Source organism: Aquarana catesbeiana, linkage group LG02, assembly GCF_042186555.1.
Source record: "Aquarana catesbeiana isolate 2022-GZ linkage group LG02, ASM4218655v1, whole genome shotgun sequence".
Taxonomy (NCBI): Eukaryota; Metazoa; Chordata; class Amphibia; order Anura; family Ranidae; genus Aquarana; species Aquarana catesbeiana.
Window position 1 is genome coordinate 363796973 of NC_133325.1, and position 17929 is coordinate 363814901.

The 17929-nt window shown below is 46.1% G+C and overlaps 1 protein-coding gene across 1 annotated transcript in view; it reads left to right on the forward strand.

Moving 5' to 3' along the window:
* The window catches only part of LOC141128042 (uncharacterized), a 728240-nt gene that overhangs the window by 348629 nt on the left and 361682 nt on the right, over positions 1-17929 (forward strand).

Below are 17929 nucleotides of genomic sequence, written 5' to 3' on the forward strand. Positions count from 1 at the left end.
GGATGCATGACAGGGCTCGGTGCTGTAGCTTGTTGTGCTCCCACGTCTCCATACAGCTGGTGGTGATGATGCCAGACCTGTGAGCTCTACCCCTCCTCCTCCTCTTCCTCTTCTGCCACATCCATGCTCTCCTCTGCCACCTCCATGCTCTCCTCTGCAGAATTGTCCTATGAACATCAGGTACCCCCTAAGCGTTCAAAGGGCTATTTCATGAGTCAGGCTAAAAGGTGCCATGCAGTTCTTCAGCTGGTCTGTTTAGGGGATAGGAACCAGATCGGAGCCAAGATTCTTGCAGCTCTGTAAGGACAGGCCCAGATGTGGTTCACACCACGCCAGCTGGAGCCACGAATGGTGGTGTGTTATTAAGGGTCAAGCCCCCTGTCCACCCTTAGACAGGGAAAGTTGACACATGTGCAATTCCTGTCCCAGGGTTGCAATATGTGCTAAAGCTGGCCAGAAGAGTCTGTAGCCATGTCAGGCGGCAATACACAGCTGGTGCTCAGTTGGCTGAAATTCAGCGTGAATTCCACCTGCCCGTAAACCGCCTGATTTGTGACATGCAAACCAGGTGGAACTCGACTTTGACAATGCTGCAGCGCCTATACATACAGCAGAGAGCCATCACCGAGTACCTCTGCGAGTACGGCACAACGACAGGCTCAGGCCACCTCGGCTTTTTTCCCCCACGCCAATGGCTGATCATTAAGGATGCATGCACTGTATTGTCACCATTTGAGGAGGCCACAAGGATGGTGAGCCGTGACAGTGCATGCATCAGTGACACAATCCCTGTTGTATTCCTGCTGGACCAGACTCTGTGTGGCATTATGGACAGGGCACTGGAGGCAGAGCAGCAGGAGAAAGAGGAGGACTTCCTTTCCTCTCAAGGCCCACTTTATTCAGACACCATCATTCCTATGTCACAGAACACACAGGAGGAGAGAGGGGAGGAGAATGAGGAGGAGGATTCTGGCACTTTCATAGGCTTCAAAGAAGAGGAAGACATGCGAAAATCTGTAAGTGATGGCTTTCCAACCCCAGGACCCTTGGGAGCAGTACGTGACTGGGAGGAGGAAGTTTCAGATGCTGTCATCCTGAATGACCCCTAGGAGTCTGCTTCTCAAGCCTTGGCAAATTTGAGGCGCATGGGCAACCTCATGCTCCAAAGCCTGCGAAAGGATCCAAGAAAATGTGGCATAAAGGAGAAGAATGATTACTGGTTGGCAGCTCTTCTTGACCACCGTTATATGGGGAAGGTCTCAGAAATCATCCCGTCCCCACAGAGAGTGCGGAAGATAAAATCTCTTGAGGACACGTTAAAGAGGATTTTATTGAACATTTTTACTGACTCTAGTAGGTTACAGTGTCGTGGAAAATGTAGTTTTGATTCTTCTGTTGGTCAAGAGAGGAGCGTTGGAGAAGGCGTCTGCCTAAGTGAGGCATTTCAGAATTTTTTAGTCCTTGCCCCCCTGGGCTGTCAGCTTCCACATCCCATTGGCGGCGTCTGCATCACATGGTGGATGATTACCTCAGGGTCAAAACAGAGATGGAGAGCTTTGCAGCTGACAATCCACTGACCTACTGAGTCATGAGAATAGACCACTGGCCAGAACTTGCTCAGTATGCTATTGAGTTGTTGGGCTGCCCTGCATCCAGCGTGCTTTCAGAACGGGCATTCAGTGCTGCAGGAGGTTTCGTTACTGATCATAGAATGCGTCTGTCCACAGACTCCGTGGACCATTTGACTTTTATAAAATTAATCAGTCCTGGATTATCAGCTATGAAGCTCCTGATGCCGATGTCACTGATTAAGTCACTGATTATGTCACTGATTAAGTCTTTTGGGATGTGGAATCGCTGCCTAGCTTTGAGGGTGCTCAATCACTATATCTGGAAGAATGATTTTGGTATAGGTTTCATGGGCACAATTAACACCCAAAGACCAATTTTTCAGCTGCTGTTTGACACTTGCATATCATTGCAATTTTTTTTGCCTTCATCAAGAGCACCTCTATAGGGTTACGGTGGGAATGTGTCCCCAACACCCAAAGAGTAATTTTTCTGCACCAGTTTGACAGGTGCATATCATTACAATTTTTTACAGCAAGGCCAATTCCTGCTTTCATCAAGAGTACCTCTATAGGGTTACAGTGGAAAGGCGCCACCACACCCAAAGACCAATTTTTACGCACCCGTTACTTCTATCCAAAGTCATAGTGCACCAAAATGTATCTAAAAAAAATCTCTAATCTTGTTTCCAGTGCACTACATTGTGGCCTCATCATACACACTGGCTCCCCAGCTGTTGCTGAGCAAAATAAAGGCAGCTTGCAGGGAAAATGTCATTTTTTTGGCTTTATGAATGCAATTATTTCTGCAGCAGATTCTAGACATGGTACAGATCTGCCACTTTACAGGTAGACCAAGGGGATCCGCAGACACTATATTGGAAGGAATTTTTTTTGTATGCTATCAAAAAAACCACTGCTCATTTAAAAATGACGTTTTTCACAAACTTTTTTTTTATTGATACATGTCTCCCAGGGCAGGACCCAGACCCCTATAACCATTGCATTCCCAATTACTTGCATATAAGTCTTCAAAATGGTCACTTTTGATTTTTTATGTTCGGGTCCCATTGACTTTAATGGGGTTTGTTATTCGGATCTGAACTTTCACGCTGTTCGAAAGTTCTGGTGCGAACCGAACAGGTGTCCGTTCGGCCCATCCCTACTTGAGAGTGCAACATTTGGTGCAGCTCTGAATGGTAGCCAATCAGCTTCTAACCTGAGCTTGTTCAATTAAGTTTTGACAAAAAAAACTGGAAGCTGAGTGGTTTCTATGCACAGCTGCACCAGATTTTGCACTCTCCAGTTTTAGTAAATAAACCCCATAAAGTGCAAACATGCTTTATAAATGTAGTGCAAACAGTGAGGTGGTTGATTTACCAGAACTGAAGAGTGCAAAATCTGGCAAAGCTGTGTATAGTAGCTAATCAGCTTCTAACTTCAGCTTGTTCAATTAAGCTTTGAAAAAAAAATGAAAGCTAATTGGTTTGTTTGCAGAGCTGCACCAGATTTTGCACACTCCGGTTTTAGCAAATCAACCACAGTGTCCTTCAATTCAGTCTAGAAATTATCCTAAACGTGTAGTCCTCAGTACAATATGATCATTGCAGGAAGTGACCTTTACCAGAAGAAAGTGTGTGCTACTTAACCACAAACAAATCCCAATGAAAACAGACTCACCAAAAAGTCATGAAAGCTAAAATGAATAAACTATTCAAAAAACTTCTGATTGTTAAACACAATGTTAACATCCTTCCTCCTCTGGTCTCCCCAGCACTAAGATAAAATCAACTTAATTGTAATGAGATGCACAAACAAACCACCGCCAGACGCTCATGCAATAGTGCACCCAAACATAAAGTGTTAATGAGCCATGTGTGTAGGGTAGATAATGATAAAAAATCCAGAGCCCAGTAACATCACTAGCCGGAAGTCCAATAAAAACAGTTTATTCCAACAATAAAAGCAGCAAGAAGTCAAAGCTGAATGTGGAACAGCATTACCAGAGGTGGATCTGATCCCGAACTGCAGCAGGAGAGGTGTCCTGAAGGGCCCCGATGACAAGGGAAAACCTGTGTGATCCAAGAGATCTGGATGGAGGGCTGATCCTGTATGAGAGAGCCGCCGGCCGCGGCCCAACAGCAGGGAAGCCCTGGAAGTGATGTAGCTAGAACACAGGGATCAGCTGATCCACCGACAGGAAGTTGAACCAACAGGAATTGAAGCCGGTTGCCAGGACTACATGTTTCAGGGAATGCCCCTTTGTGATTTGACAAAGGGGCATGCCCCAAAACATGTAGTCCTGGCAACTCAACTGGCTTCACTTCTTGTTGGTTCAGCTTCCTCTTGTGGATCAGCTGATCCCTGTGTTACAGCTACATCACTTCTAGTGACTCATACTTCCCCGCTGTTTGACCACAGTGGGCGGCTTTCTCTAACAGGGTCTGCCCTCCATCCATATCTCCTAGTTAACGCAGGTTTTTCCTTGTCATCAGGGCCCTTCAGGACACCTCTCCTCCTGCAGGTCGGGATCGGATCCACCACATTCAGCCTTGGCTTCTTTCTGCTTTTATTGTTGAAATAAACTGTGTTGCTATCGGACTTCCAGTTAGTGATATTACTGGGCTCTTTACTTTCTATCATTATTAGCCCTACACACATGACTCATTAACACTTTATGTTTGAGTGCACTATTGCATAAGCGCCTGGCGGGGTTTGTTTGTGCATATTCTTTTGCCCATCATCCCTGGGGTCACTTTGTGGCTGCCTGTCTTTTGTGCAAATTACTAACTCTTGTGCTTCAGCTGTCATCATGACACTATGAAGGGGAGACAGTCATTTAGTGCCCAATCTGCTTCTAATATGTATTAATTGTAATGAGAGGAGCTCACCACTAGCTCTAAACTTCCACATGTGCCTGTGTCCACCTCCTCTATGGGTGATTATATCTGCCCAATGCATTTCACTGAAATTGACTCTGTAAGGCTGCAATTGATGAAGTTGGTTGTGAGTCCTGATGAATTGTGTGAACTGAAGGATACTGCTTACACTACATATCTTTTTGTATGTTGCGATTTTTGCACACTGGTATCTAATTTACACATGATTTTTATATTATTATTTTATTATTATAATGGTAGATTTTTGCAGCACTGTATGTGTTTTAACCAAATATCTACACTGTCTGCTTTCCTGTTGGAAAATTCCCTCATTTCATGTCCTGTGATAGTGGCCTCTGGGACAAGAAATTAGGTGAAGTTGCTCAATAGGAACGCAGACAGCACTTAAACTACATTTTTAGTAGAGTGTAAAATATTTGGAGCTTCTGTAGGGTTTTGTAGCTGTGAATGTCCCTTTTGGGGAGATTTAAATTTCTGTCCTCGTGACGGTGATTACCAGAACACTAAGACCTTGTTCATATGGGCTTAAACACACTTAGACATTTTAAAGATTTCTAAATGTCTTGCACAGCCAGCATCTTTTCTGTAACATAAAATAAACATTTTAGTATACACAATAGTCACAATGCCATCATGCAGCTTTGTGTTGGTTTTTAATTTACCAGCAAAATTTGCCAGGTAATGGCAAATTGCAAAGTTTGCCAAATGTCAGACAATGACAGTACTCCCTAAATTATTCTTAGAGGAACTGTGAGTGCACATGGACTGTGAGTACACAAGTGCTGTGAGTGCACATGGACTGTGAGTGCACGTAGGCCGTGAGTATCTGTGTATTGTATTGTTCAGTATCTGTGTATTGTATTGTTGAGTACCTGTGTATTGTATTGTTGAGTACCTGTGTATTGTTGAGTATTTGCCAGAAACCATAAATCAGACAGAGACAGAAGTACAGTTAAATCACACTTGTTTAATAATAAAAGTAAATAAAACAAATGTAGTCAATACATAGCCAAAGTTCGGTAACCGGAAGGGATAGTCAGACAAGGCAGAAAGTCAGGAAGCCACGGATCAGCGTAGTGGAACAGCAAGCAGGATCTGGAGGCAGAAGGAATGTCAGCCAAGCAAGTCTTTAACAGGAATGCAGGAGATAGTCTCTGTGATGTTGACCAAGGCGAAGGCAGAGATCATCTGGGCTGGACGGCTTAAGTAGGTAGGACTGACAAGCAGGATATCATCAATAAGTGAGTCACTGTGGAAATATAGGAGCTGCCAATTAGCCGACAGCTGAGCAGCCAGCTCAGAGAAGGAAGGGCTGAGCTCAGCCCTGACAGTACCCCCTCCTCAACGACCCCTCCCCCTTGGAGGACCACCAGGCTTGAGGGTAAAACGTCTATTGAAATCACAGAGGAGGACAGTAGCATGTAAGTCCAAGGATGAGACCCAGAAGCATTCCACCGGACCATACCCTTTCCAGTGCACTAGGTACTGTATGCACCCACGCAACCTACGGGAGTCAACAGTGGATTGTACTTCATACTCTTCATGGTTTTCAACCTGTACAGGGTGAGGTCGTGGCAGCGAGGTGGTAAAGCGATTGCAGACCAAAGGTTTTAATAAGGAGACATGAAATACATTTGAGATAAACCTATTAGAAGGAAGGTCTAATGCAGTTAATCCTGCGAAGAATACGGAAAGGCACAATAAACTGAGGTGCGAACTTCAGAGAGGGAACATGAAGTCGGAGGTTGAGAGATGACAGCCAGACCCTGTCCCCAACCTGGTAGGAAGGTGCAGGCAGGCGTCTGCTGTCAGCATGGAGTCTGTACCTATCATTAGCATGTCGCAAAGCCTCCTGGACTTGTGCCCAAGTGGAACGAAGACCACGGAGATGCTCCTCTAATGCAGGAATATTCTGTAGGACAAAGGAATGTAGGAACGTAGGAATTGCTCCAAGGACTGATTGGCTCATTCTGCGGCCCCATTAGACTGCTGGTGATATGCAGAGGAGAAAGCAAGCCGAATTCTCAACTGTGCACATAAGGCTCGCCAGAACCAGGACACTAACTGACTACCCCGTCCGAGACAATCACTTTGGGTAGCCCATGTAATCAAAAAATCTCCCGAGCAAAAATGCAAGCCAGTGCCTTAGAAGTGGGCAACTTCTTAAGTGGAATACAATGAGACATTTTCAAGAACCGGTCAACCACCATAAGGATAACTGTGTTGCCCTGGGAGTTGCGTAACTCTGCAATGAAATCCATAGGCAGGTGGGTCCAGGGCCTCTTTTCATTGGGTATGGGTTGTAGGTGGCCCACTGGAAGGTGTCATGGAGTCTTACTCTGAGCACACACACAGAACAGGCAGCTACAAAGGTGGTTACATCAGCACATAGACTAGGCCACCAGAATTATTGGGAAATGGCCCAAAAGAGTTGATTCTTCCCAGGTTGGCCAGCAGCCTTGGGAGAATGGTAAGTTTGGAGCACGGCAGTATGGAGACTCTCTGGGACAAAGCAGCAGTCACAAGGTTTCTCAGGAGGAGCATGGACCTGAGCAGCAAGAATTTTATCACCCAAAGGAGAAGTGAGACTGGTGCGAACTGTAGCCAGAATACGATCAGGAGGAATCACAGGAACCGGAACCAACTCCATCTTGGAAGTGGAGGAAAATTGTTGTGACAAAGCGTCAACCCTTACATTCTTAGTACCTGGAAAGAATGAGACAATGTAATTGAAACTTGACAAGAAAGAGCCCATCGCGCCCTTCTGGGAGAGAGGTATTTAGCCTCAGACAAGAATGTAAGATTCTTATGGTCAGTAAGAATGAGAACCGGCACAGTGGTACCTTCAAGGAGATGTCTCTATTCTTTCATGGCTAAAATGATCGCTAACAGCTCTCTGTCTCCAATCTCGTAATTGCACTCTGCAGGTGCCAATTTCTTGGAAAAGTAGCCACAAGGATGCATAGCGCTTTCAGAGGTAGGACGTTGAGACAGAAGGGCACCAACTTCAGTCTCAGAAGCATCAACCTCAAGGATAAAAGGTAACATAGGATCAGGTTGTGCCAACACATGAGCAGAAACAAAGGCAGCCTTGAGACTCTCAAAGGCCTTAATGGACTCCGGAGACCAATTCTGTGGGTTACCGTAGTTTCTGGTCATATCAGTCAGGGGCTTGACCAGAGATGAGGAGTTACGAATAAACTTCCGATAATAGTTGGCAAAGCCAAGAAAATACTGCAGAGGACATAAACCCACGGGTCCGGGCCACTGTAGGACTGCTGAAAGTTTCTCTGGGTCCATCGAAAAGAACAACCTTGGAAATGATATGAATTTAATCTGTTCACGATGGAATTCGCACTTCTCCAATTTACAATAGAGATTGTTCTCTCTTAGTTTCTGAAGCACACGACAGATATCTGTGTGGTGGCTCTCCAGGGACTTGGAAAATATGAGGATATCGTCAAGATAAACCACCACATATAACTGCAACAAATCTCGGAGGACATTGTTAATAAATTCCTGGAAAACTGCCAGGGTGTTACAAAGGCCAAAAGGCATTATGAGGTACTCATAATGACCTGTTCTGGTATTAAACGCAGTTTTCCACTCGTTGCCCTCCTTAATCCTCATGAGATTGTATGCCCCTCTCAAATCAAGATTCGTGAAACCGTTGCTCCCTTGAGGCAGTCAAATAACTCCGTAATCAAAGGAATGGGATTGGCATTCTTAATCGTGAAACGATTGAGACCCCTATAATCAATACAAGGTTTCAGTTCACCACTCTTCTTCTTCACAAAGACGAAACCAGCACCAGCAGGAGATGAGGATTTACGGATGAAAATGCGTCTGCAACATACTCCTCCATGGCCCTATCCTCCAAGACCGACAAAGGGTAAACCCGGTCACGAGAGGGTATGGCACCAGGTTGAAGGTCAATTGTGCAATCATACGACCAGTGTGGAGGCAAACTACCGGCTTGACCTTTGACAAAGACATTGCTAAAATTGTGGTACTCCTCCAGCAGGGAGGAGATTGAAGAGGTGCACAGGACCTTGGCTACATTCTGGAAGCATGTCTTACTGAATTGTGGCGACCAGGAGAGAACCTCGGCACGGAGCCAATCAAAAGAGGGGTTGTGCCTCTGTAACCAAGGATAACCAATAACCAGCGGAAGCTTAGGTGAAAAAATACCTTGGAATTGGATTATCTCATGGTGAAGAGCCCCTATGGCCATGGACAATGGAACAGTCTCATGAGTCACATGGGCAGGCTGTAGAGGTCTCCCATCAAGAGCCTCAATGGCAAGTGGAGTGTCACGCAGCTGCAATGCAATCGAGTGCTTCGAAACAAAGACAGCATCAATGAACAGACCTGCAGCCCCAGAGTCGATTAGAGCCTGTATCTCGATGGACAACTCATCCCAAGAAAGGGTAATCAAAACCAGGAGCTTATCCTTCTGAATAACTGAGGATGAAACAACGCCACCTACGGTCTGTCCATGACAGGACCTCAAGGTTCAGGCGTTCCCTGGACGGGTAGGACAAGACTTCAAAAAGTGACCTGCCTGGCCACAATAAAGGCACAATCGCTCCCTCCTCCTAAGGGTTCTCTCATCCGCAGAGAGACACGTGAAGCCCAAGTGCATGGGTTCATCTTCACTGACCGACTTGGTACCAGGAGGCGTGGGAGGTGAGGGAAGCAAGGGTGGGACTGCAAAGCTCGGAGACAACTATACAGGAGGCTTCCGCAAGTGCTCCTTAAAAGAGAGTCTGGAGTCAATGAGGATGGCAAATGTGATCAACTTCTCCAGCTCAGTGGGTATATCTCAGGCTACTATCTCATCCTTGATGGTATACGAAAGAACATGAGAAAAAGCAGTGTTACAAGCAACCTCTGTTGTCAGAGTATGGAATTCAATGGCATAATCGGCAACAGTTCTCGTACTCTTTTTGATGGACATGAGGCACTTGGCAGCAGAAGCGGAGTGCCTAGGAACCTCAAATATCCTTTTAAAAGAAGCCACAAACTCAGGGTAATTCAAGACAACAGGTTTTTGCGTCTCCCATAGAGGGTTTGCCCAGGCCAAGGCTCTCTCAGAAAGCAAAGATATCACAAAACCTACTTTGCTTCTGTCCTTGGGAAACGCCTGGGGCAGCATCTCAAAGTATATCTCAACCTGGTTGAGAAACCCTCTGCATTGGACTGGATAACCCCCAAATCCCTGGGGAAGTGGAGCGGAATCAGACATACCTCTTATAGCGGTAATACTCTAGGTGGGTGCCTGCACAGAGACTGGAGAAGCACCAGGGATGGCATGCAACACAGGTTGTACCGGAGCAGCCACAGTGGGAGATTCCAGGCGAGCTGTGTGACTCTGGAGCGTTTGTAACGCCATGGCAAACTGATCCATGCTGTGATCCTGCTCATCCAATCTGGAAAAAATATTACCAACAAGTGGATTGACTGCATCTTCTGAATTCATGGCCTTTGCCTACTGTCAGAAACCATGAATCAGACCGAGACAGAAGTACAGTTAGTGTTAGTGTATTAGTGTCAGGAAGCTAGTTGTTAGTTAATTTGGACAGGGTATAATCCTCAATCCCCATCAAATTAGTAGGTACGATGCCCGGTGGGTGTGGATAAGTGACTTGGTGTACATCTTGCGGCATGTATACGTTCCTTGATCACCCTATCAAGGTCGAATACTACTGTGCAAAATGTAAGCACATTGTTTCCCTGGAAGCCCAGGTTCTGATCTAGAACAACACTGAGAAGACCCCCCATACTAAAGGAGAGTTGGGATCATACCCGGCAGGTGCCAGCACAGAGGCGGGTGGAGATAAAGAGGGGAAGGCACCAAAGCATTTGATGGGTGACAGTCAGGAAGGGGTATAGGGGAAAGTGCCAGGGAGGCTGGTCATGGGCTGGAACATCCCAATATGTATGCCCCGTTGAGTGATATTGGTGAAACCAGTCAGGGACCAGCACTGCTGGAGCTGAGTGGCTCAACTAGCTGCCAGGGGAATAACTCCTCCAGTGAGGGTGGGAGTAAAGCCAAGGGAAAGAAAAGACAGATTCTGTTGCCATGGGCCTCAATTCTTAGAAGGACAGAGAAGGCAATCTGTCAAAAAAGACCTGAAGCGCCGAACTGTATGTTGTATACTGGGCGCTTGGGTTTGGCACATAACGGATCTGGTGGACAGATTACTGGGAGGGGCTAGGGAAGACCCGGCTGTCATGGTGCATGTTGGCACCAATGACAAAGTCAGAGGAAGATGGACTGTCCTAAAAAACGATTTTAGGGGCTTAGGAGCTAAATTGAGGAAAAGGACCTCCAAGGTAGTATTCTCAGAAATACTACTAGTACCTAGAGCCACACCAGAAAGGCAGAGGGAGATTAGGGAAGTAAACAAGTGGCTGATGAGCTGATGTAGTAAGGAGGGGTTTGGGTTCCTGGAGAACTAGGCCGACTTCTCAGTCGGTCACCAGCTCTATAGCAGGGACGGACTGTACCTAAATGAGGAGGGTGCAGATCTGCTGGCAGGGAAGATGGCCGAAAAGTTAGAGGGGCTTTTAAACTAGGCAACGGGGGTGGGGTCCAGAGGTAGAGATAGTCAGCGTGGAACATATGCCAGCGGGTAGTATTGGGGGCATTAGTGGTAGGTTGATTAAAGCACCTAAACCCGAGTAAGTATAGTAACAAGTCTTTTTTGCAACCTCAGAACATCCAATAAGGAGACAGTATGCGACCGGTCTAAACTACATGGCATGTTCACCAATGCCAGAAGTCTGGCGGACAAGATGGGAGAACTAGAGGTACTGATGTACGAGGAGGATTTAGATTTTGTAGGAATTTCAGAGACTTGGTTCAACAGCTCTCATGATTGGCTGGTATTCCCTATATCACAGAGATAGAGAGGGTAAAAATGGGGGGGGGTATGCCTGTATATCAAAGATGATGTACAAGTGAATGTGGGAGATAACATTACTAAGGGAGCAAGGGAGGAGGTGGAATCCTTATAGGTAGAGCTGCAAAGGGATGAAACTAAAGAGAACGTAATACTGGGAGTATGCTATAGGCTCCCTAACCAGAGGAAGGAGGCGAACCTTCTATCACAATATGCATTAGCGGCAAGAATGGGAAGTGTCATCATAATGGAGGATTTTAATTATCCAGACATAGAATGGGTGGAAGGAAATGTGCATTCATCTAAGGCTCGCCAGTTCCAAAATGTCTTGCAGGACAATTTCATGGGTCAGATGGTAAACGCACCAACTAGAAACAAAGCATTACTTTGATTACCAACAATACAGGCCTGATTTAGGAAACAGCAATCACAGGTCAATTGGTTTCAGTATAAATCACACTAATAGGAAACATGAGGGAAATACAAAGACACTAAATTTCAAAACAGCCAACTTCCCTAAACTACGAGCCTTGCTAGAAGATACAAATCGGGATAAGATCTTAGGAACAAAGAACACGGAAGAGAAATGGGTATGCTTTAAGAGCATATTTAATAAGGGCATTAGCCAGTGCATCCCAATGGAAAATACATTTAAAAGACCTAATAAAAGTCCTTGGTGGCTTAACTCCAACAAAAAATGCATATAAAAGCAAAGGAGAAGGCCTTCAAAAAATACAAGGCTGAGGGATCATCATCAGCATTCCAACTTTACAAAGAATGCAACAAGAAATGTATGGGTGCAACCAGGGCAGCCAAGATGGAACACAAAAGGCACATAGTGGAGGAGAATAAGAAAAATCCCAAGAAATTCTTTAAGTGCATAAATAGTAAGAAAGGGATGTCAGATCATATCGGTCCCATAAAGTATGATGAAGGGAATCTGGGTACTAAGGATGGATAGATGCCGAGGGTATTGAATTCATTCTTCTCCTCAGTCTTCATGAGGAAATTGGGGGGCTTCAGTAACCAAAACTGCAATGTTTATTTTCATAACACATCACAGAAAACACCCTCATAGCTAACAGAGGACAGAATTAGAAATAGACTTGAAAAACATTAATAAGTCAACGGGACCAGATGGCTTGCACCGAGGGTCCTTAAGGAACTCAGTCAAATAATTGCCCAGCCATTGTTCCTAATTTTTACAAACAGTCTACTGACTGGAATGGTATGCTGATTGGAGAAAAGCCAGTGTAGCACCAATATTTAAAAAAGGGCCAAGATACATCCCTGGGAATTACAGATCAGTTTCCCTAACATCAATAGTATGCAAGCTCTTGGAGGGGATGATAAGGGACTATATACTAGCTTTTAGTAATGACAATGGTACTATTAACCTTCTATGAGGAGATGAGCTGCCATCTAGATAAAGGAAGGCCCATGGACATGGTGTATCTGGATTTTGCAAAAGCATTTGATACAGTTCCCCACAAGCGTTTACTGTACAAAGTAAGGTCAATTGGCATGAACCATAGGGTGAGAACATGGATTGAAAACTGGCTACAGGGGCGAGTTCAGAGGGTAGCGATAAATGGGGAGTACTCAGAATGGGCAGGGGTGGAAAGTGGGGTCCCCCAGGGTTCTGTCCTGGGATCAATCCTATTTAATTTATTCATAAACAACCGGGAGGATGGAATAAACAGCTCAATCTCTGTATTTGCAGACTATAATAAGCAAAGCAGGGCACTAACTTCTCCGCAGGATGTGGAAACCTTGCAAGAAGATCTGAACAAATTAATGGGGTGGACAACTACATGGCAAATGAGGTTTAATGTGGAAAATTTTAAAATAATGCATTTGGGTGGCAAACATAGAAATGCAATCTACTAACTAGGGGGAGAACTTCTGGGGGAATCTAGGATGGAAAAGGACCTGGGAGTCCTAATAGATGACAGGCTCAGCAATGGCATGCAATGCCAAGCTGCTTCAAGCAAAGCAAACAGAATATTGGCATTCATTAAAAAGGGGATTAACTCCAGAGATAAAACGATAATTATCCCACTCTACAAGAATCTGGTCAGGCCTCACCTGGAGTATGCTGTCCAGTTCTGGGTATCAGTCCTAAGGATGTGGAAGGAACTGGAGAGAGTCCAGAGAAGGGCAACAAAACTAATAAAAGGTCTGGAGGACATTAGTTATGAGGAAAGGTTACGAGCACTGAACTCGTTCACTCTGGAGAAGAGATGCTTGAGAGGGGATATGATTTCAATGTACAAATACCGTACTGGTGACACCACAATATGGAATTTAATAAGACACACGGCCATTCACTAAAATTAGAGGAAAAGTGGTTTAACCTTAAACTGCATAGAGGGTTCTTTACTGTAAGAGCGGTAAGGATGTGAAATTGCCTTCCACAGGCAGTGGTTTCACCGGGGAGCAATTATTTCAAAAACTGTTAGATAAGCACCTGAACAACCACAAAATACAGGGGTATACAATATAATACTGACATAAAATCACACACATAGGTTGGACTGGATGAACTTGTGTCTTTTTTCAACCTGGCCTACTATGTAACTATTTGTTTTAAATTTATTTCCTTAAAAAACTGTTTAATAAGTTGTTCTGAATGCTTCCATTAACTCTTTGAGAAAGCTTCTGCACCTAGCTCACCCCTGCACTCTGCACCGAGCTCCCCCCTGCACTCTGCACCGAGCTCACCCCTGCACTCTGCACCGAGCTCACCCCTGCACTCTGCACCGAGCTCACCCCTGCACTCTGCACTGAGCTCACCCCTGCACTCTGCACCTAGCGCACCCCTGCATTGTGCACCTAGCTCACCCCTGCACTATGCACCTAGCGCACCCCTGTACTCTGCACCTAGCGCACCCCTGCACCTAGCGCACCCATGCATCTAGCGCACCCCTGCACTGTACACATAGTGCATCCCTGCATATAGTGCACCCCTGAACCCTGCACTCTGTATGTAGCGCACACCTCAACCCTTCACTCCGCACATAGCGCACCCCTTGCTTAACAGTTGGTATGAGGTTCCTCTCTTAAAATGCTGTATTTGGTCTGTGTCAAATATGTCTACTGTAACTGTTGCCAAGCAATTTTGCCTTTTGATTCGTCAATCCATAGAAGGCCTGACCCAGCGCTGTCTTTAACACGGGGCAAAAGGGGGAGCTGCCCAGGGCCCTGTCATTGTTGGGGTGCCCTGCGCTGCACCCTCCTTGAGCCCTGCACTGCTTGCCGGAGTTCGGCTACTGCCGGAGCTGGTCACATGCTGGCTGCTCGCTACTGTCGCTGCTTCTCTCTTTCCAAGTGACAGCGCTCCTCTTCTGGCGGGCACTGTGATCTCGGGTGTACACACTGATCTTTCTGAGAGCAGAGGAGGAAGGGGGCGGGGAATCTGCACGGGGAAGCTGCCTCTGTGTGTTGCATTTGGAATAGAGGAAAACTCTGTGCTGGAATCCAGGGGGGTGGGCTGTGGGAGGCGAGCCTTGTACTTGGGGGGAGTAGAGCTCTGTACTGGGGGGAGGAGAGCTGTGCACCCCTGCACTCTACACTCATCTCACCCCCGCACTCTGCACCCACCTCACCCCCTGCACTCTGCACCCACCTCACCCCTGCACTCTGCACCCACCTAACCCCCTGCACTCTGCACTCACCCCCCCTGCACTCTGCACCCACATCACCCCCTGCACTCTGCACCCACCTCACCCCCTACACTCTGGACCCACCTCACCCCCTCTCTGCACTCTGCACCTACTGCAACCCCTACACTCTGCACCCACCTCACCCCTGCACTCCGCATCTACCTCACCCCTACACTCTGCACCCACCTCACCCATGCACTCTACACCCACCTCTCCCCTGCACTCTGCACTTAGCTCACGCCTACACTCTGCACCAAGCTCACCCTTGCACTCTGCACTGAGCTCACCCTTGCACTCTGCACCTAGTGCACCCCTGTACTATGCACCTAGCGCACCCCTGTGCTCTGCACCTAGCGCACCCCTATACCTAGGCTCCTGTGCACCTAGCGCACCCCTGCACCTAGTGCACCCCTAAAGTTGGTCACTAACTTTGTATGCTTTAGACCCCTTTCATACTGAGGCACTTTACATGCATTTTTGCACTAAAAATAGCGCCTGTAAACTGCCTCTTCTGCAGCCCCAGTATGAAAGTCCGAGTGCTCTCACACTGGGGTGGTGCACTTGCAGGACAAGAAAAAAAAAGTCCTGCAAGCAGCATCTTTGGGGCGGTGGGGGAGGGGTGTTTACACCCCTCCTCCCCTGTCCCTACCATTGAAATGATGGGACACGCTTTCAAAGCACCTTAAAAGCGATTTGAATGTAGCGCTAAGTGGTCGCTTTTAACCCCCTTTTAACCCCTTCATGGGGGTTAAAAGCGCCCCGCTAGTGGTGCCAAAGCGCTGCTATAACAGCAGTAAAGCGCCACTAGTTTTAGCACTTTAACACTAATGCCCGCACTGCCCCAGTGTGAAAGGGGTCTTACTGTTCCCAACAAATTTCCCTGGTCTTCCCCCTCAAGTATCCCCCCAAAAACCTAAACTCTGAAACCCTTATCCACAGCTCACCTCTTCTTTCCCTGTCCACAGCTCCACTCTGCACCCCTATCTGCAAATCACCCCCCCAATCACACATCTCACGTCTGCACCCCTCTAACTAGAGCTTACACCCCCAGTCCACAACTCACCTTTGCACCTCCATCCATATTATCTCTACTCCCCTTCTGAACCCCCATCTAAAGCTCATCCCAATCCACAGCTCTCACCCTTGCCACCCACCTCTGCACCCCCAACTTCCCCCACAGCTCTCACCTCTACACAACCTCCCCCACCCTCTACAGCTCTGCCTTCTGCAGCTCTTACATCTGTACAAAGCTTACTTCCCAGTTCTCCTCTCTGGACAAATTTCCACCCCCCTTCCCTTCTTTCACAGTTATCCTCTCACTGTGAACTCTCTGGAGGGCTCTCTCTCCCCCCTCCCCGTTTTTCATTCAGAGCTCCCTCACCTCTTCCACTGCTGATCCAGTGCTCCAGTCCATGTGTTATCCCTCAGACGATTGAGAACTGTAGCTGGAGCAGAGTTTCAGGGCTCCTCTGCTCTTTGCTCCCTGCTACAGTGTGAGAAGAGGGAACGGAAACGGAAGCTGCTGCTTGAATCAACACAGGTGTATTTTGCTGTGCTGGGACCCGAAAATCTCAGCGCTAGTGTGAGATACATGACAGGTCAGAGCAGAGAGGGCTGCCTGTCAGAGGAACAGGAACTGCGTTCCACCGAGAAAAAAAGCCCTGCTTTTAAAATGTGATGGCAGACTCATGGGCATACATCACCTTCTTTCTGAAGGCCTTAGAAAGCGCTGTGATCTTGGCATGATGACACTACACATACACCAATAGCAAAGAGAACACCGGACCCTAGATGTTTGAGATTTAAAAAAGACATGTTCAGTATGCATACTGCCTAAGGAGGTTTTAATAATTGGGATCTAATCTAGAAGACCTGATTGTAATTTTCATGGATTTGAAATGGTAGTAAAAGTAAGTGTGTACGTGTGTTTTCTAACTGACAAATCTGCATTTTCATTCATTTAGACCATTTAAATTGTATGTGCCATTTGTTCAGGTATATCACTTTTATTTGTAGCCACTATTTGACTGAAAATGTAATGAGTGTTGTTGAGCCCACAAATTATATTTTCATACCCTTACTAGTTTAGGCTCACATGTGATGTTGTTCACAAATGGAGATTTTGGTATAGGCTTGTATTGTCAGATACATTCACAGGATTGGATCCTGCTGAGGAAAATAAACTTCACTAGCAATATAGCTGTCTAGTTGCTTTGTGAAAATAAAACATTATTACTTAGTTCACAGAGCATAAATTGTTGTTTAACGTTTCCTCCAGGCTCAACTATGGTTCCATGGAAAAATAACAGAACAAGAAAATTTACGAGGCTCTAGAAACATTGTAATTTATGAAGATTATTTACAAGTTACTAAAATGTAAATGAGTACAAAGAGCTGGAAGCTCAAGACTGATTTGGAGCCAGCTATATTCATCATAAGAACAATTATATAAACAAAGCACTAAAGCAAAAGGTCCTTAAAAAATTAGGATGGTGTAAATAACTGCTTGTGGTGAATGAATGAATGCAGTGAAATGGGTCAAGGGTTCACGAGACCTCTGATGCGGTGGGGTAATAGTAATGGCAATAATACCCCCTTACTGCATGGTATATAAACACACTTTATGCATGCTGCTGCAGTATCATTTAGGGCTGAAACACACCTCTGTGATCAGGTGCACATTATGGCATGTAATGCATGCTATGTGCATTAACCCATTGCCATTAATTTTGAAACACACTAAAGAAACACAGCTACAACACACATGCATTACAGGTCACCACACCATGCGGTACTGCAGTACCGCATACGATAGAGGGCTGCATTGGAAAACATACTGCACTTTTTTTGGTCCATTCCTGTACATCATATCATGTTCAACTCTGCAA